Source organism: Lichenostomus cassidix, chromosome 1Aa (assembly GCF_008360975.1).
Source record: "Lichenostomus cassidix isolate B80296 chromosome 1Aa, HeHo_3.0, whole genome shotgun sequence".
In the NCBI taxonomy this organism is placed as follows: Eukaryota; Metazoa; Chordata; class Aves; order Passeriformes; family Meliphagidae; genus Lichenostomus; species Lichenostomus cassidix.
This window is the reverse complement of record NC_139480.1, coordinates 16519187-16545166: the sequence shown is the minus strand read 5'-3', so window position 1 is coordinate 16545166 and position 25980 is coordinate 16519187. Positions and strand designations below refer to the sequence as shown.

General features: G+C 37.8%; 1 protein-coding gene across 4 annotated transcripts in view; it reads right to left on the bottom strand.

Annotated features, from left to right (window-relative positions):
• TAFA5 (TAFA chemokine like family member 5) overlaps positions 1-25980 on the bottom strand; it is a 402257-nt gene that overhangs the window by 5346 nt on the left and 370931 nt on the right. The gene's annotated exons all lie outside the window — the stretch shown is intronic.

Genomic DNA, 25980 nt, shown 5'->3' with positions numbered 1-25980 from the left:
GCTGGCCACAGTATTGCTGGTACAAGACAGGAATACATTGGCTTTTCTGGCCACCTGGGCTCACACTGGCTCATGTTCAGCTGCTGTCCACCAGCACTCTAGAGGTGGTGGGTTGTTTTCCATCCACTTTTCCCCAACCCTGTAGCACTGCATGAGGTTGCTGTGACCCAAGTGCATTTCACCTTGTAGAACCTCCTATACTTGTCCTCAACTCCCTGATCCAGCCTGTCCAGATCCCTCTGCAGAGCCTTTCTACCCTCCAGCAGATAAACACTCCCACCCAACTTGGTGTGATCTGTGAACTGACTGAGGGCGCACTCAATCGCCTTGTCCAGATCATTGGCTCAGATATTAAGTAGAACTGGCCCCAATACTGAGCCCCGGGGAGCGCCACTACTGACTGTCTGTGATCCAGATTTAACTCCATTCACCCCACTCTCTGGGCTCAGCCATCCAGCATTTTTTTAATCCAGTGAAGGCTGCCCCTATCCAAGCAGCTGATTTCTCCAGGAGAATGTTGTGGAAAACAGTGTCAAAGGCTTTACTAAAAGCCATGTAGACAACATCCACAGCTTTCCCTCATCCACTGAGTAGGTTGCCTTCGCATTAGATGAGGTTGGTCAAGCAGGTCAATGCCTTTCACAAACCCATGCTGGCTGGGCCTGATCCCCTGATTGGTCTGCACGTGCCACAGGATGATACCCAAGATGATCTGCTCCATGACCTTCCTTGGCACCAAAGTCAAACTGAAAGGCCTGTAGTCTGCTCTCTGGAATCCCAAGGTGGCAGTTCTGCTGACCTCCCTCTTTACTTCACTAAGAATTGAAAACCTGAATCAAAACGCCTGAGAAGTACCACTTCCCTCTCAGGGAAGTTTAAAGTAAAATGGTGTTCTTGATGACAGTTTAGCAGCAATTTTTAAAATATTAATTAGGTCATCAGATTGTAATAGTAACTGTAAATTAAATAACTACTTACATAAAACTGCTTCAAAGCTTGGGAAATTTGTTTTCGCATTGTTTTGGTTCTTTTTTCCCTTTGCTTAGGAAATTTGTAGCAGCATCAATTTATAGAGGGCCAATCACATAGAACAACATTTTCTTTTCTGTTCTTGCACAGAACTCATGACAATTCTAGGTAACAATGCACATATCTGTCTATCACTGACTTCAATGAAATCAGAATTTCTTCCCAGTGCTTCAGACAGCAGGTTCTGCTTCCTATGGAAGGAGCCAAATATTTGGGCTGTAAGTCTGAGTTTCTTCAACTTTGAGGTACTGAGAAGGCCTCTAGTACCAGACGCTAAAATACTACTGTATGTTTTCTTATTGTTTACATGGTGGAAGCCCAAGCCCCTGTGTTCCACAGGGATATGCTCAATAATCCAAAGCATAAGAAACAATACAGTTCACATGACCATGTATATCTTACTATTGTTTTTGGGTGGCTTGAATATGTCCTGAGAGTGTTCAGCTGATTAGAGCAATTATAACACAGTACACTTAATTTGTCTTACTCTGGTGGGAGTAGAATAAGGGTCAGTCTATCTCCAACTGTGCCCTAACAGCACATAAAATATTTTATTGGTTCATTTTAATGATCAAGAAGAAACAAAAAAAGGTTATGCAAGTCACCTTGAGAAGATAAAAATATATGATGCTATGCTGACTTACACACGCTTTCCACCGAAAGAAACCCACACAAAACCCTCTCTTTCTTTGAGTGTAGAATCTAGGATTTAACTGAGTGACAAAAATGTTTGAATTTCTCATCACAAACCAGAAAGTTGAGCCTGGCTTACTGCAAGTGGCAAATATTTTCAGAGTTAGAATTGAGCTTCAAGTACGTCTGTCCTGACCTTTTACTTTCTATAGAATCCACATAAATACCAACAATTCCATGTCAAGCCTGATAAAACTTTAACAGTTTCCTCTGTTTTTCACTCTGTTTTTAGAATAAAAATAAAATTCAAGAGTGCACCACAGGTGCTATTTTTGCTACAGTTGCCAAGTGCTCTTACATGACTACCTGTTGCAGTCACATTGGCACTCTGTGCTGACAACTCTGAACTACCTATCATGTTTCCATAACTGATTTATGGAATTTTTCTGGATACCTACAAAGTGATTGGTTATATTAAAGATGGGTCAGTGTTGCCTAACAGCTGAACTACTTGTCTAAATTGTGTGGTTTACACTACAGTCTTATCCCTCTGCGAGTCTTAGGATTCTGTACAGCATCCATTGGTGAAAATGGTTTTTTTTTGTTTGGGTTCTTATTCACAGACATAGATGCAGGTTGGGCCAGTCTCTGAGTCACAAATCTACTCATAATAGAAACTGTTCCAAACCTTTTACCAACTGACTGCAAGTCAGATAAACAGCATGTCTTTCCCCTCTGCTTCTGTGGCTCTCAGTTCTAGGTCCCTAAACAACTAAGTATGTATGATAACAGAAAGAAAGATGTAAAGGCATTAAAATGCCCAAGGAAAACCTTACACTGCCTTGCAAGATACTTCCTGCTTTATGGGAATAAAAATGCAAATTTCTGGTGATGATCCAAGGAGTAGCAATGACCTGTTGCATTCATAAGAACTCCCACAGTCCCTCTTGAAAATTTATTTTGTTTCCCTCCCTTCTTCTCCCTTTCTCTGTGCTGTTCATACACGCAAACTGAATTGATAGTCTTCAGAAAAAAAGGATAAGTTAACCTAACTCTAAAGTATCTGCAGCTATTAGGAATAAGAAAAAGAAACATGAAAGCTACCCTACTTAATGCTGTATTCTGTCTCACTGAGCTAGTCACAGTAAGGACAATTTTAGAGTTCAAACCAGTACCCACAGAGCTACGAGTTATAGGACTGAACAAATTTAATGTCTGTGCTTCTGGGTGAATATTTATAAAAAGAGGTCTATTGTATTAGGTAGTGTATATGCAGATATATTTTCCTGTGCTGCACTCCAACAAAATAGCATTACCGAATTACAGATAGCAGAATCAGCCACCTTCAAAATGAACATGCCTTTTCATTTGACACCCATTGTTTGTCTCTTTTCACTTCCACTATTCAAACCAGACACAGAAAGAAGTGTTTATTCCAAATCTGAGACTCTTTGCAAAATATATTTTTCCCAATAATTATTTTAATATCAATCTGTTTCAAAAACAGAAAGAAATCCAAAAAAGCTCATTTCCCCTTAAGTAAAACTTCCAGTCCTATTTTCTCAACTTCCCCTGACCATCTGCCAGGACTATCAACCTGATCATTAATTTCCTATTCTGTTAAAATCCTTTTTGTCTCATATTACCTTTTTTTAACTTACAAGATCTTGGAATATGCTGGGTCTGATCATACACTCCTTTCTTCTTCTGAATTGCCTATTACTTCATAAGTAATAGCAGTGAAGGAAGTGGGAGTGTTGTTATAATTAGATAATCCTTACAAAGAATGAAAATGTTAGAACTACATGTAACCCAGCTGAAATGCATTTGAACCTGGGTCATATAGGTAACCCCTGTTTAAGTGCTCAGCCTTAGGCATGTGCAACAATGCAAGCTTGGTTTGCAGCATCTGAGCATATGCTAAGGAAAAGCAATGGAAGTGGTAGAATCACAGACTCATTTAGGTTGGAAAATGCCTCTAAGGCTATCAGGTCCAATCTTTGATCATCACATTGTCAACTAGACTATGGCACTAAGTGCCACAACCAGTTTTTCTCAAACACCTCCAGGGATGGTGACTCCATCACCTCCCTGAGCAACCTGTTCCAATGCTTGACAACCCTTTCTGTGGACAAATTCCTCTGATCACAAACCTGAGCCTCACCTGGTGCAGCTTGAGGCTGTGTCCTGTCCTGTCACTGGTTACCTAGGAGGCTGACCCCCACTTTTCTACACCCTCCTTTCAGGTACTTTAGAAAACAATAAACTCACCCCTGAGCCTCCTTTTCTCCAGGCTAAACACCACCAGCCCCCTCCAACCTAAACACCCCAGCTCCTTATAAGACTTGTGCTCCAGACCCTTCACCAGCTCTGTTGCCCTTCTCTACACTCACTCCAGCTCCTCAAAGTCTTTCTTCTTGTGAGGGGCCCAAAACTGAACATAGGATTTGAGGTGTGGCCTCACCAGTGCCCAGTACAGGAGGACAATCCCTGCCCTGGTCCTGCTGGACACACTATTGGTTCATCCAGGCCAGGATGCCATTGGCATTCTTGGCCACCTGGGCTCCCTGCTGGCTCATGATCAGCTGGCTGTCGACCAGCACACCCAAGTAAACACTGGTCCAGAAGAAAAAGACAGCACCAAGACTATCTCTCCTCAGAACATTCAAAGCCCTTGGACACAAAGGGGATCATGCAAAATTTTTGCCCAGAGTAGCATTTAAAGCTGTTATGGATAAAAAAAGAGCAAGGCAGGTCTCATTCTGCCCCCCCTGTGAAAGTCTGAAATCAGCTCCTTCAAGCAACATGGGTGGAAAGAGGGAAGGATGAAGAGGATCACACATCTTGCAAGGCACAACAATGCAAAGCAGTATGTTTTCATCTCTCATGTGCCAGCTAAAAAATTAAATCCCCTTAAAATACCTCCAGCTAAAGACCTTGAGCAAGTAACTCGATTTTATCTGATTTCTTTCTGCTCTTTTAAAATGGTTAGTGGTGTGCACATATAGGAAGGTTATTAGCAGATAAAACTAAGAAAGATTTGCAACTGGTATGGAATTGTAAACTTGAAAAATTACTACTTCTCTGTCTCCCTTTTACTCTTCAAATAAAAAGCAACTGCAATATTAGCACGATTGAAAGCATATAAGAATAGCCATGGGCTTTCCTCAGCGTACTGAAAAAATAACCTGAGTTTACCATTTCTGACACTTTTCTCTAAGGTAGGAGACAGTTTCAGAATAAATCACGAATGTATCTAAGAATCTATTCTTTGTTTAAATGCAGTAACTTAATTTATACTGAATTCTGAATATGCATACCTATATACCTATATTCAGACCATACACTTAATAGATTAAGAAATCTTAACTAAGATATAAGCTTAATTACATTAAACCTTCTTGTAAAAAAAGTGACTTAAATATTTCCGTGTCTTAATAAATCTATTAATTACAATATGATCTTTCATAAAATAATGCTTGTATTGCTACAATAGAAGAGTATTTCATTAGGAGGGTGATGTGACTTCGAAGTATAAAGTTTAAAAACCAATCTTCTCTATAGTTAAAGTTTACTAGTCTACATCAAGGAAGAAAAAGGAAAAAGAATCCAAAAGAGGGACTCAGCCAGTGCTTAAGTCCACGCACAAATATAAAAATTACTTTTTCTTTCCTAATTAAAATGAGAAGATTGTTCAGGGACATCTGGGACTATTATCTCATTGACAGGTAGTGGGGCTGAAGGCAAGGTTAGTCTCATACTCAGTAAAAACTGGAACAGTGTTTTATTAAGACTGATTGTGAAAATAATACATCAAAAAGGCCACATGCTTTTAGAGGGAATATTTAGGATATTTCATCCATTAAAAGAACTAATTTTGACTTGAAAAGCATGAGCTTTAAACTGGAAGTTCAAGTGCTAGTGAAGGAACCGTACAGTCATTGTTCACCAGTGAGATACTTCGTCTCCTTTATGTATTCCATTTGACAATTTATTGTTTAAGAAAGCAGTCATGTTTCACATCATTCCACAAAGCAATGTAGCACTGTAAATTACTTCTAACAAGCAGTCTTTATAAAGGTATTGTGTATGGCAAATAAATGTTAGTATTTGGAATTACTCTGCTTAGCCTTTGTCTAGGACTTGAGGACAAAATAGTAAGTGGACAACTGTGGGGAACCAAAGTAGAGGAGGAATACATAAATGTCAGGGAAGAAAAATGCAAGAGAGTTTGTATTCTCTTAGAGATGTTTGAAAATAAAAGCAAGAATACACACAACATTTTTCTGAAGAGTTAACACAGAGACATCCACTGAAAGCAGAAAAGCAAGTGTGGTCTTCAACACAGCTCAAATGTAGGTAGACATATTAACAAAAGAAATTCTACTACTGCTCTTAGTCCTCACATCCTCTGCGAAGGAGGGAAAAGCCTCTGAAGGTAAAATTTTCTAAACCAGAATTTTCTTAGACAGCCCTCTAATATGTACATGGAAAACAACACAAGCATGTAAAGACACAAATTAATTCACTTTTCTAAACCTTGATCCTACTCACTTTCAATGCAAATCCAAAAAGTCCTAGACTAACAGGTTGTTACATCCTTATTAACAGGTTTATGAGATTTAGTTCCTGGCCCTAAAGACACTTTCTAAAATGAGAAAAATCTTTTCCTGAAACACCTCACCACAGAAAGAGTGAGGTTTTTCAGGAAAGTGAAACGGATATTCTTTAAAAAGTCAACTATCCTTCTTGTATCAGATTAAACCCAAGGTTTTCTAGAGATCCTTCATCATTCAACTCGAAACATTCTGAAAGGATAGTGGAAAGTGCAGTGACTTAACAAAGTGTTTTATTCACAATTTGAAGAGGGAGAGGATATTTCTCAATGGGATAAAGGGAAAATTGACAGATGTAGGGGATAGTGCCTACAGAAACATATGCTGTTCCTGTGTTTAATGACAATGTATCCATACACCTTACAACCTTTCAAGTCCTATTTTTCTTCACTCCAGGAAATATTTATGGGAGTTTTGCAATATATTCTTATAATCTGAAGTAAAATATCCTTTTGCACACCTACGCTCATCCTCCAATTTTAAGTTGTGCATGGTTATGGCAAAGCTGGGAAGAAGGGTAAGACAGGGAATTTAAGGACCATTATCCCAAACTAGCCAATTAAAATAATTTTAATCCCCTAGAATAATGCATTTAGGCATAGCAGACACCTAAATGCATTATACTGTGAAGCATTCTGATGAACATTGTAACTATATTTAAACCTAACACAGGTTAGGGATGCAGTGTCTCAGAAACCAACAGTGTTTCAATGACTACTGAGGCAGAGCGCTCTGTGCACTGTGCAGCATATTGGATCGAATCTTTTTGGCAAGATCACCATTACTCTCCCTACCCTGTTTCTGTGCTATTTTGGCAAGCAGTTCTGTGGTGTTCAGATTTCTGCAGTAGTCTGAAAACAAACAACAAAAGAGGAAAAATAAACTGTGTCAAACTTCAAGGAATTTTCCGTAATTTGCAATAAATTTATACAGACAAAAGACAGAACTATATAAAAGCAGCTACGAGAGAACTTTTGGGGAGCAGGAGAGGAAATAAATCTTATCGTCTCTCACAGATATCAGTGCCTCTCCTAGAAGTGGGGTGAATCCCCTACCTTGTCAAACCTTTCTCAACCAGATTTTAGAGATGCTTAACGCAGTGTCTCTTCCATGACAGCCCTTCAGCTCCCCATTGTTACAATCTCCTTGAGTTAAATTCAGAGATTATGAAACCTAATGTAGGTATTATATATGATGATTGTGATCTCAGTCAGGATCAACAAAATCTAGAGCTCAATTCTGCCTAAGCACAGATGCTTAGTGCCTGTTGGACATGATTGGGTATCTCTCCTTGTCTCCAAATGCTACCTAAAAAGCCATTGTTACACTCCTGAATATATCTTAGATTCCTGGAACATCTAGGCTGCCCTGGACACATGAGTTAAGGGAACTGAATTCTGCCCTTACTCTCTTTCCTGAAGCTGAAAAGTTCCAAGCAGCTCCTGCTTGTGGCTCAGTGGGCCTCATTTAGTCATGAGTGACCCACTGCCATGCATCGATGCCCAAGCCATGTCCTTGTGACTGAGCATTTTGTCTGGGCTGAATGATGCAGATGACAGGGAAGAAGAATAAGATCCCAATCATGATCAGTCTCTGTGCTTAAGAAGCAAATGATCATGGTTCAGTTAGCATTATAAGACAGACCATGAAACACTTCTTCATGAAACGTTGGGTTCATACCTAAGAAAGAAATGTCATTACAGTGATCACACAGGATCAGGAGGATGGCATCACAGATAAGTGCCTTATTGCACTAAGCACATATCATTACAAGTATTATGAGAGCTGTCAGTTTCTTTCTTAAAAACATTTATCTGACCTTTGTTATCTTTCAAGCTTGTTTTCACTTCATAAGAATGACAAATAGTAACATCAGACCCTAAGAATATGTCAGAACTGACTGAGCTCTTTGAGAAATACTTCTGGGTTAAATCAGAGTAAAATGCTTGTTCCAATCACAGGTGTGGAATGGACCTTGTTGGTTCATAAAACAGTTACTCAGATGAAATGCAATGAACCTGAGAAGGAAATAAGCTTCAGGTGAAGACAGGGATCAAGCTATAGTATTGACAGTGTCATTAGTGAATCCATTTAGTGGATCACACTGTTCCTGCACTGATCATCACAGTACCATTTTGGTGTTCATAATCTAATACAACCAACCAATTTCAGGAACCACTAACATGAAACTTTTTTTAATATAGTATTTTATGCTTTAGGATTTTAGTCCTTTCATTATGGTAAGATTTTTGCTGCTGAGAATTCACAGGTTTCTTTTTCTCATCATAGATTTTTTTTCAAATTTGAAAAAAATATAGAAGAGATCTGAAAGAGTTCAGCTGCTGGCAGTATCAAGCCCTTGGTTCCTCTGGTATGTCTGGATTTGTGAGGAGGAGGTTCTCAAGACAGAAGGAAGAGATATCACCATGTTTTAGCAGTTACAAGAAAGTACATCAAAGTTAAGGGGATAGGTCCTAAAATATTAACTATAGTCCAGATGGCCTGCGTGGGTGAAACTTGAGAATGTTTAATGAGAAATCACACAAAACTCAGATGCTATAGAAACAAGAGACAAAACAGAAAAAGAGGAAAATGTATTACTGACTCTGCCAGACATGCTAGGCAACATTTCATAAATATCAGATGGAAGAAGTCATGATCAATCTTTCCATTGAGGTCAGGAATTACATGCCATATAGAACAGAACAGGTGCACAAATGACATCATATGGGTTGAGTTTCTGCTGTCAGAAGGATACTTGTATATTCTCCTCATACTAGGTCTTGGCTTAGGCTGCGAGTTTCTTGGATCTCAGTGTATCAGGGCTAATTAGCAAGGAATAGTTTGTGTTTCTCTGCCACTGTCCATTTTTCACTAATTAATCAGAAACGGGGGGAAAAATTGTTTTTTTTCAAATAGGAGAAGAAATCTGGTCTGTGTAGGAGACAATGTGGGTGTATTCCAGAGATTCTGCAAGATTCACAGGGACCACTGTGGTGGTCAACACCAGGCAACACAGGCAGAAAAATACTATTGAAAGACAACCTTGCAAGGTAAAAGCATAAAATTTGTCCCAGAAGTCACATCTTTTTGGAAAGCTTAGCTGCAACTCTCTTCTATACACAATTAATAACTCTGATCACAAAATCTTTTCTCACTGCTAAACTCAATAGTTAAAAATTACCATTGGTTAAAAATTATTTTGAGTAATTTTGTTTAAGAAAAAAAGGGTATTTCATAAAGTTAAAGTTAAACAATTAATTTTTACTTTTGCATTCCAGAAGAGGTAATAGGTAATAAGATATGCTATTATGAGTATATAATATTAATTTTACAGTTATTACTTAAATAAGTATCATCACTTGTTATTAAGAATTGACTGGGATGTCTTATTTTCAGTGTCACAATGTTATTGAGCTGTGGCGAAAACTAGACAATACTTCTAACAGAAAAATAAAAATGTGAGCTGCAAATATTATCCCATTGATCTTTGGGTATTTTACAGCCTAACTTACAGTTTTATTGGTCAAGGACACTTCATGGAAAAACAGACATTTTGAGGTGGCAATAGTTTTTTCACACATACTTTAACCATGTACACTAAGCAGATTTTTTAGCTGCCTTCATGTCAAATGCTCTAAAAATGTATAGCCTGATAGTATTTGAGGAAAAAATACAATTTTCTTAATCACGTTAATTGAATTAAACCTTACCTTTTGTAAGGACCTATGTGTTTCCACTGATAATGGGGAATGCTAACAGAAATTTTTTCTGTTAAAAAAAGAAACTGGTAAATGCCTTATAAAGAAAAATGAATCTGGATGTCACAAATTATTTCTTTGACATTTTAAAAATTATGTTCCTTGGTTTTGTCTGTTTCTTCTTGTTTTTTATTAAAAAAAACACACACACACACACATGCACACACAAACCAAACAAAAAAAACCCCAAAAAACTGCCCCCCAAAAAACCAAACCCAATTGCATGCTATACAGCTTCTAAAGCTAAAATGACATTTTCATCTTCCCAGCAAAAATTATTTCAAGCTAAGATATTAACAAGAAAACAGCTGCCTTTCTAATTAGTACATTTGATGCTTAGCTTCTTTTCATTACAGCACAGACAAGGAACACTCTGATCTAAATGTTTTAATCAGTTTTAAGTAGCATCAGGCCCCAATTATTTAAAAATTATATATATATATTTATATATATATATACACACAAATGCATTCATATATGCATATATATATATTATAAATTTTAATTTACCCCTAAAAATTGGTTGGATCAATACATTCTCTTTAACACATCAGTAGGAATTAAGCACATTATAATTGCTATGGAGAGGCCATTAAAAAAGTGCCACAAGTGTAATGAAAATGAGAAACACTGTGATAGAATCGAAGTTTCTTTTTCCAAGTTCTAAAAGTAAAGGTATTAAAATACTTAAATGTCAAAAAGAAGTGAAAATTCCAAATCTTAACAAATATGATTAGTTGTTCATCTGACTGTTTGTTGATTTAACATTTGGGACAGAAAAAATTGAAATTATTCTTGAATCTCCTTCCTTTCCTTTTAAAAACTCCACACCAGCATACCATCTGACTAAAAGGTAGAGGTCAGGAGGGTTTATTTTTTTACAATATATGCACACTCAAGTCTTTAAAATTACTCTGAGAAAGTATGTTTAATTAACCAATGGTACTTGTTCTTCATACAAACTTTCAAAATGAAGAACAGCCGTATCAATGTGTAAAAGCAGACCTTTTCACCACCATTTTCTATTTAAAGGTGCACTTATGTTGGTATTTGATTACACTAGTGTTCTTCTATAAACAGCAGAGTATCTGCATATTCCCCCAATAAGCTCTGCTCCTGGTAATTTTTTGTTCAAAATCTGGCACGACTGTAAGTCATAGCTCTGACATCTGGAACACTTTGGGCTGACTCCAAATGGAAAAAAAAAGTAAAATCAATATTTGCCAGAGCCCATCTTTCTCAAAGATGGACCAACCAACCTTGGCCAAACACATATAAACTGAAATTGAACACCTTGACCTCAAAATTAACAGAGTGACTTGAAAATGATCCTGTCATTCCTAGCAATGACACTGCTTTGATCACTTTTGAGATACACAGTTGTCTGGCAGGCCAAAACTACATAAAAAGTATTTGGAAAAAATGACATGAATTATAAGCAGACATAATTCAGAAGGTAGAGATTCAGACCTTTATTAATGTAAATGAAGAGATAAATAAGTATCATTTAAAGCCTCGTACATTGTTTGATTAGAAATTAGTGCCAAGATTCATCAAAAGCTGTCAATTGCCATTTGCTGTTCTAATTTGAGACATTCATGTACTTAAATAAAAGTATAGTTTTTTGTTTTTCAGCAATCCTGCTGATTCTCCTGAGACCATTATAACTGGCTTATTTCCCAGACATCTCTGTAAAGGATATTTGGCTTATAGAAAATATAACATATAGTGTCCTAGCATGAAAAGTGTGGCAGAACATTTCTGTCTGTCAAGTTTGTGAGTTAAGGCAAAGAAGTGTTCCAATCTCAAGATACAAAAGATAAACCGAACTCTTGGCTAAATTCTTAGAGTTTAAAAAAAGACAAGTAAAAAAAATGCTCCTTGGTCCTTTTGCCTAATAAATATATTTGTTATTGTTGATTAAATTCCTGCTTTTTATTATCTTTAATATAATTTATGACTGGTTAACTGTCTAAACAAAGACTGTAGTTCTCACAATTCCGTTCCTAGTGAAAATAAGGCACATGTTCTGATGTGATATCTAAAGCACTGGCGAACAGCTATACTTTACCTTAAATATAGTTCACAGCTACCACCTAGAAACTCAAAAGAAAGTTATTCCCTGGGATTCTGAAGGCAGGATAAGGTGTACATGTCTGTAACCCTTTCAGTCACAAAAAGAGATAAGGGGACTAAGGATATAATTAGATACAGTATCTGAAATCAGTATGGCTATTAGCACAGCGGAGTTATTAAATTTTATTACATCAGAGAACCACTTAGCTGAATTGTATGAATCTGCAGGTTCTGGTTACTGTCCCGAAGCACAGTGTCAATGTGTTCACAGATTCAGCTCTATTTTTAATCAGATGATGAGTAAAGAACTACTCAAGTAGTCTTTTGGTTTTTTTCTTTCTACTTTTTTTTTCCCCCTTAGGAACCATTCAAAACAATGTCCTCTGTGCTAGGTTGCAGTTCCACATTCTCCCTGCTCCTTCCAATGCTCCCAGCTGCCCAATGGTACATCTATGACAAGAAAGATTCAGTGTTCATTTTCTCTCTTACCTTATGTCTAGACTAGAGACAAAGTAGATTTCAGTTCTTACACTGAAAAGAGAACAGGAGTTTCTTGCCTCATCAGTAATTATTTTTCATTAGCTCTAACCATAAGTCTATGGGTTCAATTCATTAACCCCAGCATGCCATGTTTAGATGCCTCAGTGTATTGAGTGCTGATGGACCTGGTCAAGCTCCAGTGATCATGGATACTTGCCTATATTTCTTCACCAAGCTGTATCTCCTAGCAGGGAAGCAGGGTGGCAGCTGCGGGAACTACCTCACATAGGAATAAATGGCAGCAGATGAGCCACTTCCTTGAAAAAAATCAATCTTCTACAATCTTCTGCCTTACAGGTATTATGTGACAAAAGTCTGCACAGGGAGAAGTAGAGCAGAATACCTGACTTCTGATAAATTGACTCGGTAGAAATTTGGACAGCCCCAAACCTCAGAGGTTCCCAGAACTATTAGTCCCCAGGCAGCTAACTTGCAAAACAACACTCAGACCCCATGAAACCTCCAACAGATTGGATCCTGGCTTTGACCTTGAGCCCTCTGTGGTATTTTTACAAAAACATGGCTGGTGCATTCGCCTCCCATTCTTGTTTTTGAGGAAATGACCTTTGGGTTCAGTGCTTTATGGAGAAGCCCAGAGCACCAATATGCACAGGATCAGTCTCAGATCGGAATTAAGTGAGGGAACATCACTTAGTGGATATCGAACATGCTTAACCTCAAGGCAGCACTAAATTGCTCCGTTTTGCCACAGTAGCTGGACCTCAGGGTGTATGCAGAAGTAGAATTATATGCCTCTGAGCAACTTTAATGGGAAAAAATATGTTGTTTATAAAATGATAAGGAAAAAGATACTAGGCAGAACATGTATCGAACACCGTCCTGGATTTAAGACTCATCAATAAAACAGGAACAGCATATACACAAATATATTGCACTGGAGTATTCAAGTAGAACATGGTTCCATTCAAGAAAGCCTATTTCCCTGTATGCTGTCTCTGACAATCTGTTTCTGCTAACATCTGTGCCTTAATCACCACACCAAATGTATTGACAACCATTTTTGAGCTTACATTTTGACCTCACTGTTAGAAAACACACATCTCAGTATCAATCTCCAGCAATATGCCTCAGAAATTATCAAAAAGAAGTTAGAATGAATTCTAGCCCCCATGGGCTTTAAATAGCTTTTGAAAATGATCCTGGACATTTTGAATGCTTTGGCATAACAGAACACTTACTCAGTAAGTATCAGTCAGGTGCCTTCAAGTGCAAATATGATAAATACAGCATCACCAGATTCAAGAAGAATGAATGTCTACCCCAGGGACAAGGATTGCTGACAGGCTTTTCGCATGATGAGGGAGCAGATATCCTACTGCACATCTCTTCATCCTCACCATTCACCAGTCTCAGTCTCTATGTTGTCCTTGAAGGATGTCTCCACCAAAGATTTTTCTCACTAAGAATTAATTCAGAAGGAGACCTAATTTTCTTAACAAAGGTAACTTGCTTTGGAATTGCTGTAGGACAGAGAGTGGAAATCACCAAAGCCAATTTGCAGATGTTTTTCATAACAAAGCTGCACTGAAGGCATGCTGGACTAACTGGAATGCCTAAGGTCAGACTTGCCCTTAGAGCTCAGCCAGATGTTCTCAACAAGCTCTATAAGATGTTCTGCAAACACTGAGATGTGACAAAAATAAAGACAGAAACTTTCATAAATGTATCAAACCATCTGAGGACTGCACTAATGCATACTTTGTAAAACTGCTAGCATGATCCTGATATTTTTTAGATCTGAAAATATCATTTTAGTATTTTTTCTCTATTATCTGTACTAATGAAAAATGAGTACTTGAAATTACAAAGGAAAGGAACAGTAAAAAGAAGTGCTAGCAACTTCTTGTTCTGTCTCTTCAAACAAATTTATTTTAAAATTCCCCAGCATCTGCTTCTTTCCACTGGACTGGGTCTAGCATCTAAAACCTTATTTTGCAATGCAACATCAACCAGCAACGGGCTGTACTGCACAAAAGGAGGTGAGTATTGCTCTGTCTCATACAGCTGCCTGAAGTAAAGTCCCTGGGTACACAAGAAGGAGTTCATGTGTGGCACAGCTCCTCTAAATAGCACCTTCCAGCTGCACACAGCTTTCCCTCTCACTGAGGCCTATCTCAAATTATCAGACAGTCAGTCCCCAGTTTATTTCTAATGCTAATTTGACTACTGCCCATCAGTTTAATTCCCATGAAGTGTATCAAATATTCCCACTCAACAGGACAGATAGGAGGTGACTGAGAAACAACCTATGACCCTGAAAAGCACCCCACTCCAGCCACTGCATCAGCACATAACTGATTCCAGGGAAGCAAATGGAAATCATGTAACTCCTTATGAAAAATTAAAGTAATAAAAGGTTCATGACTGACTGACCACTAAGACAAGCTTAAAAAATCTTAAAAAGGCAAAAAAGCCCAAATTTAAAACCTACTCTCATGCTTTAAAAACCTGTAACCTTAGTTTCAGAGGCACACTAATCCATTTATTTTCCTCTTGGAAAGAAAGATGGTGAAATTTAAGGCATTTATTTTGTGGGTGAGTAGCTATCAAGGGCAGCAGATGCACAAAAATTTCTCAGTGGTTTTGAATATGGTGGGGATCAGTCTTCTCCCAAATAACAACTGACAGGACAAGACAAAATGGCTTTTAGTTGCATCAGTGGAGGTTTACACTGGATATTGGGAAAAATTTCTCCACCAGATGGGTTGTCAGGCATTGGAAGAGGCTCCCAAGGGAAGTGGTTCAGTCACCAGTCTTGCAGGCATTTAAAAGATGGGTAGCTGTAGCATTTAAGGGCATGGTTTAGTGGTGGACTTAGCAGTTCTGGGTTATGGTTGGACTCGATATTTTTCAGCTGAAATGATTCTAGGGTTCTATGATTCCTGAGGATCATCAGAATAACTTGGGCCAAACTTCTTTACTCCTAATAAAAAATCAGCCACACCTTAAGTTGTAGGCAAAAGTAAATGAGATGCCAAGATGGTATCCAGGGAAGATGTGGTTGTCCACTGATTCTTGTATCAGTGAGGAGCTGTGTGTTGAGCTTTCTAATCCAAACTTCACACTGAAGTTTTGTTGAACCTGACTTTGGCTGTAAATGGGGAAATGTGTTGTCATGTGCTATACACTGTAGGATGCAGATCCTCAATATCTTCTACTGGCAGAGGAGCATACACAATTTTGACATCAGTAAAAATCATGACAGTGACCTAAGGATACGTCTATATTCAAATGGTTTTGGTTTTTTTTAGTATCCACAAACAATTACTATAGTGTCTATTATCACTAGTGTTTGAAAATTCAGGAAAAATATATTACAAAAATTCCTGTTGAAAACCAGTTTCATTGAGAAAATGCATTCATTCTATAAAATAAGCTTTTCAAATGTTCTTCTTATACAGTATCTTTCTCAGACTTTCATGTTATCTGGATTTAATTCTGGTTTCTATCTTAGACAAGGATCATTCCCACTCATTCTCGGGTATTTTTTCTAGCAGAATTAAGAAAGCTATTGTAAGTTATATTTCTGGACAAAGTAGATAACTCCACCATTCTTAGTGATGGTATCACCATGACATTTTTCAGGCACTTTGGACAACACTTGTGAAGCTTATAACATATTTCCATTCCTCTGTGTCCTCATGACCTAAACATTCAAAATGCAGAATTTTTTAAATTTCTAAAGCATTATAAATTTCTAAAGGGACTATATACAGACATGATATTCAAGTTTGAACACAAAAATAAAAATTTTATTTGAACAACTTTTTTGGTGTTCCTGATATGTTAAGAAAACACTAAGAAAAAATCTAATTTAACTATCTTCACAAATCTAAACAACATTAGCATATAATAAATTCTTTTTTGTACATCAGTTGATTTCTCCTCTCTTCATTGCTTCTCTCTCATGCTTTGTCACACAAGTGGAACAGTGAGATAAATCAACCATTTATTTTCTTTATTGCATAAATCTCAGAGCAATAAAACAGAATTGATCACATAAAGCAGTTTAAGATGGGTTTCAGTGAATCTTTGAGACACTGTAAATTAATCATGCAAGCTGATATTATATTTCCCCAAGGGAAATATATTTTAATAGGTCTTTTCCAAACATTTTCCTCCTTTAATATATTTATAAATATTGTTGCTACTCTTATTTTTTTTTCTGAGACGATGAAACCGTTATTTTCCCTAGTCTTGTGTGAAAAAACAAGTCAAGAAAATCTCTTCATTACTTATAAAAATATGCAATGAAATAACTGGGAAATTTACATTGAAGGTATGTACATATCTTCAGCAGCAATTATATATTCCTAACCTTTGTTTAGACCAAAATAGATAACACTGCAAGAGGATCCATAAAAAAGGAAAGCCACACTGTATTTAGCATGTAATTCTACCCTGAGATAAGTTTTAAAGGTATGAAGAAAAAATGAAATAATCAATTCATCCTTTGTATTACTTTATATTGTCCATAATTTAGGATTTTAAATAGCTCATTAATTTCAAAGCTGCTTGACTTATAATACTAGAAAGTATAGTTTAAATGCTTATTTGGAAAGTATGGATTAATGATTTTATGAACAAAATCGTAATTTAAAACAGGACTGCTACTGACTCACAAATAGCTGCTGGGTGAATGTTGTCAGTACATAATCTCACTGCCATCCCCTTCATTGTATCCCCTTTTCAGGGACCTAACTGTGAAAGTGCAGTCTCTGCTTGCTCTTGAGATCCTCTACTAAATCTTTCTAATATCTACTGATTTGTGCAAATCATGATGATTTTGTTCTAAGATAGTTACAACTCTGAGAACACTGAAGCAAAGCATGAACGTTTTTGTACCTGTCCCCACAGTGGAAATTGACATCAACAAAAGGAAAGAACTGTGTTAAACTATGACTGTGGAAATGAAAGCACTTTCCCTGTCCCCAGTCTTAAACAAATTGTTTAGTTTATTATGGACATACAGGATTAAAACACCTGAAACCAGTGATAGACAAGGTAATGTTCATTCCTTTACTAATCCAAACATATGTGATAATTTTAGTTTACTCTAAGACTAATAGTTCTGCCACGAGAACTGGCACATCTGCTTGGCTCCTAACCATCAGCCCTTAAAAAAAAGTCTGCTGGTCTTGGTGGTTGTTGTTATTGTTGCTATTATGTTGTTGTTGTTGATGATGATGATACTAACACTAATACTAATATTAACACTAATACTAATACTATCATCAATATTATTATTTTCCTCTCTGGCAAACAGCTGGCTGAAACAACACTGCTGTCACATAGACAAAGTCATAATGAGGAGGATTCACCAGAGAGTGGTTTATATGAATGGAAATCATGCATTATTTTTGGCATGGAACAAGGCCAGCAAACTTTGTGCTGGATTTAGGGTACAAACTCAGTGAAATGGATAGGTTGAAACCTAAGACATTTTTGAGAAGAATGAGTAACAGCATGGAAAACAACATTGAATTTTGCTACACAGGGTAGACATTGCCAGTAGGATTTCTATGGGATCCTGTAACAAAAATATTATCTTTATGCTTCCATAATGTAGTTTGGTTTTCAGTGTTGTTGAAGGGTAATCCAAACAGATTCAGAGCATGGTAAATGTTTGTTGCAGTATTTTGCGTTGTTACCATAATTTGAACTGACTGATCCCTCACCATCATCAGACAAAAACAGGCACATGTAGAATAAAACAAAAGGATGAAACAGGGCAATTGATTGCATTTGTAAAACCAATGTTAATCTGCTAACTCTTTCACTTTTATTAGCAGAGATACAGAATTTACAGATATAGAAATAAAGGTGTGGTTTCATTATACTCTATGCTATAGTTCACTCAGTCTATTTAATTCTTCTGCTTTCTTGCACCATACACAGTTGCTTATTCACTTGTTTCAAATCTAATTATGGTGCAATCAAAGAAGGAAGTGGAACAGTTCAATGATCTGATAGAAAATTAACTCGTTAAAAAAAAAGGGAAAAAAGACTTTCTGTCAGAGCAGTGAGCTCAACTGATTTATGCAAACAATTGCCAGTTGCAAGAGATGGAGATGAATTTCCAGCCAGGCCTAGAAGAGCCTCTTTTTCAGGGGTAATGCTGTACTGAATCAGGTGGAACCTCACAGGAAGTCCTGAGGAAGATAAATACAAGGGTAATGACTAGATGTAATATGATAGGAAAACTTAGTGATTAGAAGTTGTTTATCTTGAAGCTTTAACATAAGCAAAATATAATGATTGCTTTCTATGGAGACTTTGAATATAGAGGACTCCAAGCAGACCATTTTATCAGGTCTGTAGGTTTCCTGTATTCAAACTGGCTTAAGAACCATAACCTTAAGCAGAAGGCTACTACATTTGAAGTCTTTATCACATGATTTCAAACAATGCCATTTCCATGAGGACTGTGTTTCTTACCTTCCCAGGAACCAGCCAGCTATGTGCAGACTACTATATGTTTCATAATATAATCATTACTTAGCTAAACTTAATTGAACTTTACAAATGCTACATACCAGATGTTAAGTGGTCTTAACTTTTACTTATTTCCTTTCTTCTCTTTACGTGACATATTGCATTTCACCTATTTGAAATGAAAAGTTGTATGGACAAGTAATATATCATGTATTATGTGTACAAGAGCTGACATAATGGCTGCTGATAATTTTAGATTATTTCTATATTAATCTGCTTTGATTTTTTTCTATTAGTAGGAAAAGCAACAGCTGATACCAAGGTTCAAGAAGGTAATTTGTAATTTTGAAGTGGATTCACAAGTCATCTACCATCTATGCAACATGTGCCAAATAAAGTTTAATGATGAAGAGAAGTGTTGGCCTTCAGCCCTTTTCATTTAATGAACTAACAATGCTTCACTTTCTTGGCCAGAAGTGAGAACATTTTGATTTACAGTGGATAAAACCGGATAAAATGTTTAAAGCTCAAGCTGCAAAATCTTTCTTCAGAGACAGACTAAGCATATCCAGCTGCTGGCTAAAGAACTTTGAAATTATTGTCTTATCAGAGGTCAAGCTTGTCAGCTATTGTTGCATGGCTCAACCTGTACTGCACTGTCCAGAGCACCTGGGAAGAAAGGATTAGTGAATCATCTCTTTCTACTATGGAGATCAACAGTTAAAACACTCTCACAGTTGCCTCTGAAGTTCCCTCAGATTATGATTAATGAGTTCATTATATTTTCCTGATGGCTCTTTAGTTCCCCCTCTATAGGCTGAGCTAAGAGAACCCCACTGCTTCTTTGCTGTAAAGAAAACTAATTTCCAAGTAGTTTGATGGCTGCTAGTTTTGCTGTACAGCATACCCCACTTCAGAATATTTGTTCAGTCAACACGACCAAGATACCTGGGTAAACACACCAGATGAATACAGGCGGCAAAAAGCAAGGGAACATGACTGAACAAGCATGAAAATGAACATTTCTGCCCTTAAAAGTTTTTATGTTATCTTTAAGTCCAAAAGAGGCATTTCTATTGGAAAGAACTCTTGTTATGACAAAGCAATACAGTTAAGAATATATCACATAACCTTAGGTGAAGTTCATTGCTATTCCTATTTCACAATATTAATTGCATGTCTTATGACATGCAATTAATATTGTGAAATAGGGATATGAATGACCATTTCAATGCTTCCTTTGATTTGCTTAGCACAAAAACTTGGTAGTACCTCTGGAAGAGGTGTTTTTTAATACATCTAATCAGGTTACTATTCCTATCTGCTACTATTTGGGTGGTAGTATATATACAGAAGAATGTATTGTCGCATCACTGAAGACAGAAATTTACTGCCTGTTAACTGGAATATTTCACCTCCACCTTCTTCCAAGAAAGGAAACTATTTTAAAAATAAATTTTAAACTAGAATTTTTGCTCTAGAAGTTTACTCACTGAGTTGAATTACTATGCAACTAGTTTTTATGCATAAAAAGATCAATTGTATTTTCCTTCCATGCCACAAAACATTGTTCTTTAACAAAGACATTGTTTTCAATTCAGCAGCTGCTTCAGGCTGTAAAATTTTACAAACCATTCTACAGTGTGAGATAGGATAACCTGGAATGGCACATACCTTACATGAATGCCATACATAGACACACAAAAGAGAACACCTGAAGGACATTTGTGTTGACAGTGCCAGTTTAAGTAATCAAATCTTGTTGAACCACCAAGAATGAAAAATATTGAGGGTTTTTTGTTTTGTTTGCTGTCAGATGTCTTGTTTTTAAATACTGTGACAATGCTGAAATCTCCATTCTTTCAGAAGCTGGCAGTTCTGAGCATGCTACATACTGTAGTACTGAAGTAACTGAAGCAAAGCCAAACATCATATTTGTCATCATACTCCTGCATTTCCATTTTTTCCCCTGGCCCATCATTGGAACAATTTGTCTTTTTCAGAAAATGCTCCCTTTCCAAATCACCCCTCAAACAGAACAAGCTGCCAAGAAGACTGAAAGGCACATACAACATGGTCATGATAGGTTGTAATGAGTGCTGTGGGTGTTAGAAATTACAATGGGTGCATTTGGTGTTCCAACTCAATGGTACTTTTCAAGATGGTATTTTTACACATGGCTATTTGCAGTCTGTATTGTACATCATAAATAAGGATTTTCTGAAAGGTATGCTAGGCATACTGACCAAGGAGGTATAAATTGTTATATTAGCAGGCCTCTGGTACCATTCATTTCTGTATCATTTCACTACTGTTTTTTTCCTGCATTACATTCAAATGGCATTTATGGCTCAGGTGAGCTACTCATTTGTATGGATTACATATATCTACTGTATGTAGCATGCTGCATCCCAACAGGGCCACTCAGTTTCTTTATGGCAATTTTAGAAAGTTTTATAAAAGATTTAATGTGCATATTTAGATTTAGCACTTTTGTGCTTCTATTTACCCAAGTTACCAGCATTTTCAACACCGTAGTATCACTCTAGTTTGAGGGAGATGTTCTGGTAAGCTCCATGCATGTACAGACTGTGCAATAATCACGTTAGGAATTACATTTCCCATGTCTAACAGAAAAACACCTTTCACCATTCTGATGGTATGAGACACTGCCACATATGACTCCCCCCACTCAGGAGGAGCTGCTCTCTGGGAGCACCTCTGCTTGGTCAGAATCTGAGTCAGCAGCCCTTAAGGAACACCTCAAGAACAATCTGGTGCATAGGTTCAACTTCCCTCCTGACTCCCCTGGGGGGACTTCCATATGGCATTTTTTCACAAAGAAGGATGCGAGTCTGCCTCTGTATGGATTGCAGGAAATGGAAAGACATCTGAGTAAAGAACCAGCACTTCTTGCCTCTTATTCTGAAGTGTTCTGAACATCTGCAGTGGGCTCCACTGAGCTCTAGGGTGGATCTGTAAAGGGCCACTATGAGCATCCCATGATTCCATTCAGTCTCTGCAATGCTTGGGCCACATTCCAGTATTCTGTAAATCCTGTTCTTAGGGACTTTCTTTGCTATGGTATACCTGGACGACATCCTGGTGTTCTGCACCTCTCACGAGGTATTTATTAACAGCACCCAGGCCATTTTCAATGACTTGCAGCAGCACTGGCTGTGCTAACCAGAAGAAATGCTGCTTTCACCAACAGAGGGTGGAGTTCCTGGGGAAACTCAAGAAGACTGAGGACATTACAAGTTAGCAGCTCCTTCTAGCACAGGTGCAATGGTTTTCAGGATTTACCACGTTCTACAGCTAGCTCAGGAGGGGGATTTCTGGTTTGTGGCTGCCCTAATGGCACTTGCCCAAAAGAAGGCTTGACTTTTAAGGAAGCCTGAAGCACAATCAGCTTTTGAAAAATGGGTATTTACTGTAGCTTTTATCCTATACCCACTCTTTTACTGCAGAACCAAATGCTCTGACCTGTACCTGCCTCTCTGGGTAACTCACCCCACTGTGAGGAATTATGCCTGAGATAATGAGCTCGTGTTAATCAAAGGTTCTTTGAGAACTGACAGCACAGGTGAGAGGGAGCAGAAGGACTGAAAACGGTGATGACCAGCCACCCCAGCCTGGAAGAGTATTGAGGGATGAAGTGCCTCTGTCTCTGCTTTGCCTGCAGGCCCTCTTTGTCCTTCCTCCTCACTTTCCTTTGGCATCTAGGAAACAGAAAGTCAAGGCAGATGCCTTGTAATGGCAGAAGGACTCAGATTTGAAGGCACACCTCATACTCAGACCTTGCCTTTTTCTCTGCTTCCCTGCAGCTGTGGCAGAGGATGAGCTCATGGCCAGAGTTCACCAGGTCACAGCAAACAGCCTGCTTCTGGCTCAGCATTTCGATGGCACAGCTTTGACCAGCCTGTAGGCAGGCAGGCAGCTATCCCACAGGGACCTCAGCACAGAGGGCTCTTCCACTGATACCACAATGCATCTGAAGCTGGAAATGAGCTTCAGCACTTGTGCATCCAGTGCTGTGGGTAATGCATGGTATGGATGTGTGTGGTCGATTGTATTTGGGTCTGTAACATCTGTACTTGTACCAAAAGGCCTCTACAAAGACCATAAGGTGTTGTATAGCCACAGTAAGATGTGGGGCTGTGGTGCCTCAGTGGTGCCTTAAGATCTCTCTCTAATCAAGTGAAAGATGTGAACACCTGTATTGTTCCTACAGCTCAATGTAAACATCTGTATTGTTCCTACAGCTCTCATTGGAGCAAGTAGGAAAGATAGATCAACATTTCCATGTCTCTTTCTTCCCATCTGAGATCAGGGATACAAAGGAGAAGAAAAGACCTTTCATGTCCATGCTCAAGGTCCTGGTTTAGAAAATAGAGGCCCGTCCATTTCCCTGGTCTTTTGAGTAAATGGTGCTATAATGAGAAAAGACAGCTGCCATGGAACCTTTGGATAGGTTTTCTTCAGCTGGGCAGGTCCCTGGCCAGAGAGCTCCTTCTTACATTTTTACTGCTGTCTCAGTTTTTGAAATTTTATTATCTCTCATCACTATTTTAGTGCACATAAGGTAAGCAGAAAGGAAGAGTTATCAAAATGTCTGTTGCATAAGCGCCCACACTTTGATGGATAGTTTCTTTTTTCCTTTGCATGTGAGATGCTCTATTCAAAACTAAATTTTAAACAGTATTATATTTCCATGACCAATGTATCTCTACCAAATTATGACTTTTATATTTATATATTATTTGGTATTAAATTTATCATTTCCTCTAACAATTAAGTGTTTTCCATGGGATCTTCTTCACTTTTCTTGCTGTCATGACCTAATGTAAGAGAAAAATCTTTGTGCAACACAGTTTCTATCAACGCACCATAATTAGCGATACAAGTACATTAACAATCTTCATTTTTCATAATGAGCCTGTACTTTCTAACGCTTTTCTTGACTTGTTTACTCCCTTCATTCTGCATTGCTCTTTCTGACTTGGTCAGACTATTTTTCTAATTGGAAAAATGCAAGCTGTCTAGTGCACGCTCCATTAATTACTAGTTTTAGTCCACAATTTGCAAAAAGTCTTGGCAAAGTGTCAATACAGAAAAAGCGTCTATTGTAAAAAGAAAAAGTTTTCCTGTGAATATTCTTTGGATCAGTCTGTGATGTTTTGGAATTTTGCACATTGGAATATCTTTTAAGAAAACATGAACCATTTTGATTGGACAATAATTTCTCTGAAAAGGTCACATACACTTAAATTAACAAATAGCAAAATCTTCACAGTTGCACACAGAAGGTGTAGACACACAATATGGAAATAACATTGAGGAAGAAATAAACTGGAGATGAATATGCAAAATTACACAAATTTTAATAGCATCAGCTTTCTGTAATACAAACTGTGAGGTGCTATTAGCAAAGCAAGCAAAGATAAAAAGAACACTAATCTTGTAAACACAGTGAAAAAGTAGAAGATGATGTAAACAGAGTACTAAGACAAGAACGTGACTTTTTTTTTTGGAAGCTCAAGTCATGATTTTTCTGGGAATATTGGTACAGCATACTGTGGTTGTGCCTAGTCATGTGGAAATTTGATTACTGCAATGACCATTTATGATTTCTGCCTTGCCAGCCTGACAGTGTCAGCTGTTAAGTGTACAGGTCCCTATATACAGCACTGAGATTTCGACCACACAGCTTTGTTGTTGCTGTTCTTACACTGCTCAATGGCAACCTCCTGAGCTTTGGCTCTGCAGAATTTTGTACCGTTAACACTTCAGGCTGACATTTCTTGTATGGCACCTGATTCACTGCTCCCACAGACAATACACCTGAGCTTCCTCCATGGGCAGAGTTTTCATGGTGCTTTTCTCTGTCTCAGCCTGCCATGGTTTAAGCCCAGCTGGAAAATAAGCACCACACAGCCACTCTCTCAACCCCCCTCTCTCCCTTGCTGTTTTACCAATTGCTTCTCATTATGCCCTTCTGACAGCTAGTAGCATGCTAGGGATACCAGTCACTGTCAGCTGAACCACCACCAGACCACATTCCCAATTCATAGGATATCAGATGAAATTGGAGAAAAGCTTTATATTTCTCTAAATGCACAACTGTAATTTCGCTTTGTCCTTAAAAGGTCCTCACAAGCTTGGAAAAATCTGTAAGCCCTCCATTTCCCACATGAATCCAGATAATATCAAGATACATTCTGGCATATAAGAATAATTTTCAACTTTTATACGAGTGGATTTATTAGACATGCATAGGAAAAAGGTACTTGGCATGCATTGTCTGTGGCAATGTCTCATATAGGGGTCTCCTGGATTCTAACAAATAAATACATATATAGCAAGTTACATAGCCCTATTAGACTGAACAGAAAATATTTAGGTCTGAGAGTCAGATTCAATATAGACTTTGAGCTCTAGGTCAGAGAGCTTGCTTTAAGTACCATCTGTACCTCAGCTATCTCCAGACACAGCATAGGACATTTTCCCTTGTTTCTCCAAGGACTGAATGACCTTCTGCATGACAGTCATTCAACTGATTCTTTTAAGGTTTTAGTTAAATGCAAAACATTTCTCGGAGTTATTTCCCACTTGATCCTATCCACAAGGCTACATCTGTTATTCTTTCCTAGTATTGCCCCCTGGTACATGAAGGACAGATGATAAATCTGGACTAGATTGTATCTGGCTTTGCATGGGCTTGCAGTGAATCAGACAAAAGGGTACAAGGAACTCCTCCTGCTTCCTTGAGCTTTCAGTCAAGGGGCAGACACAAGACACAATCTCATCCCTGATTTAGTAGGGCTCTCAATGTGCACAACTTGTATATTTAATATTTATAGAAACAC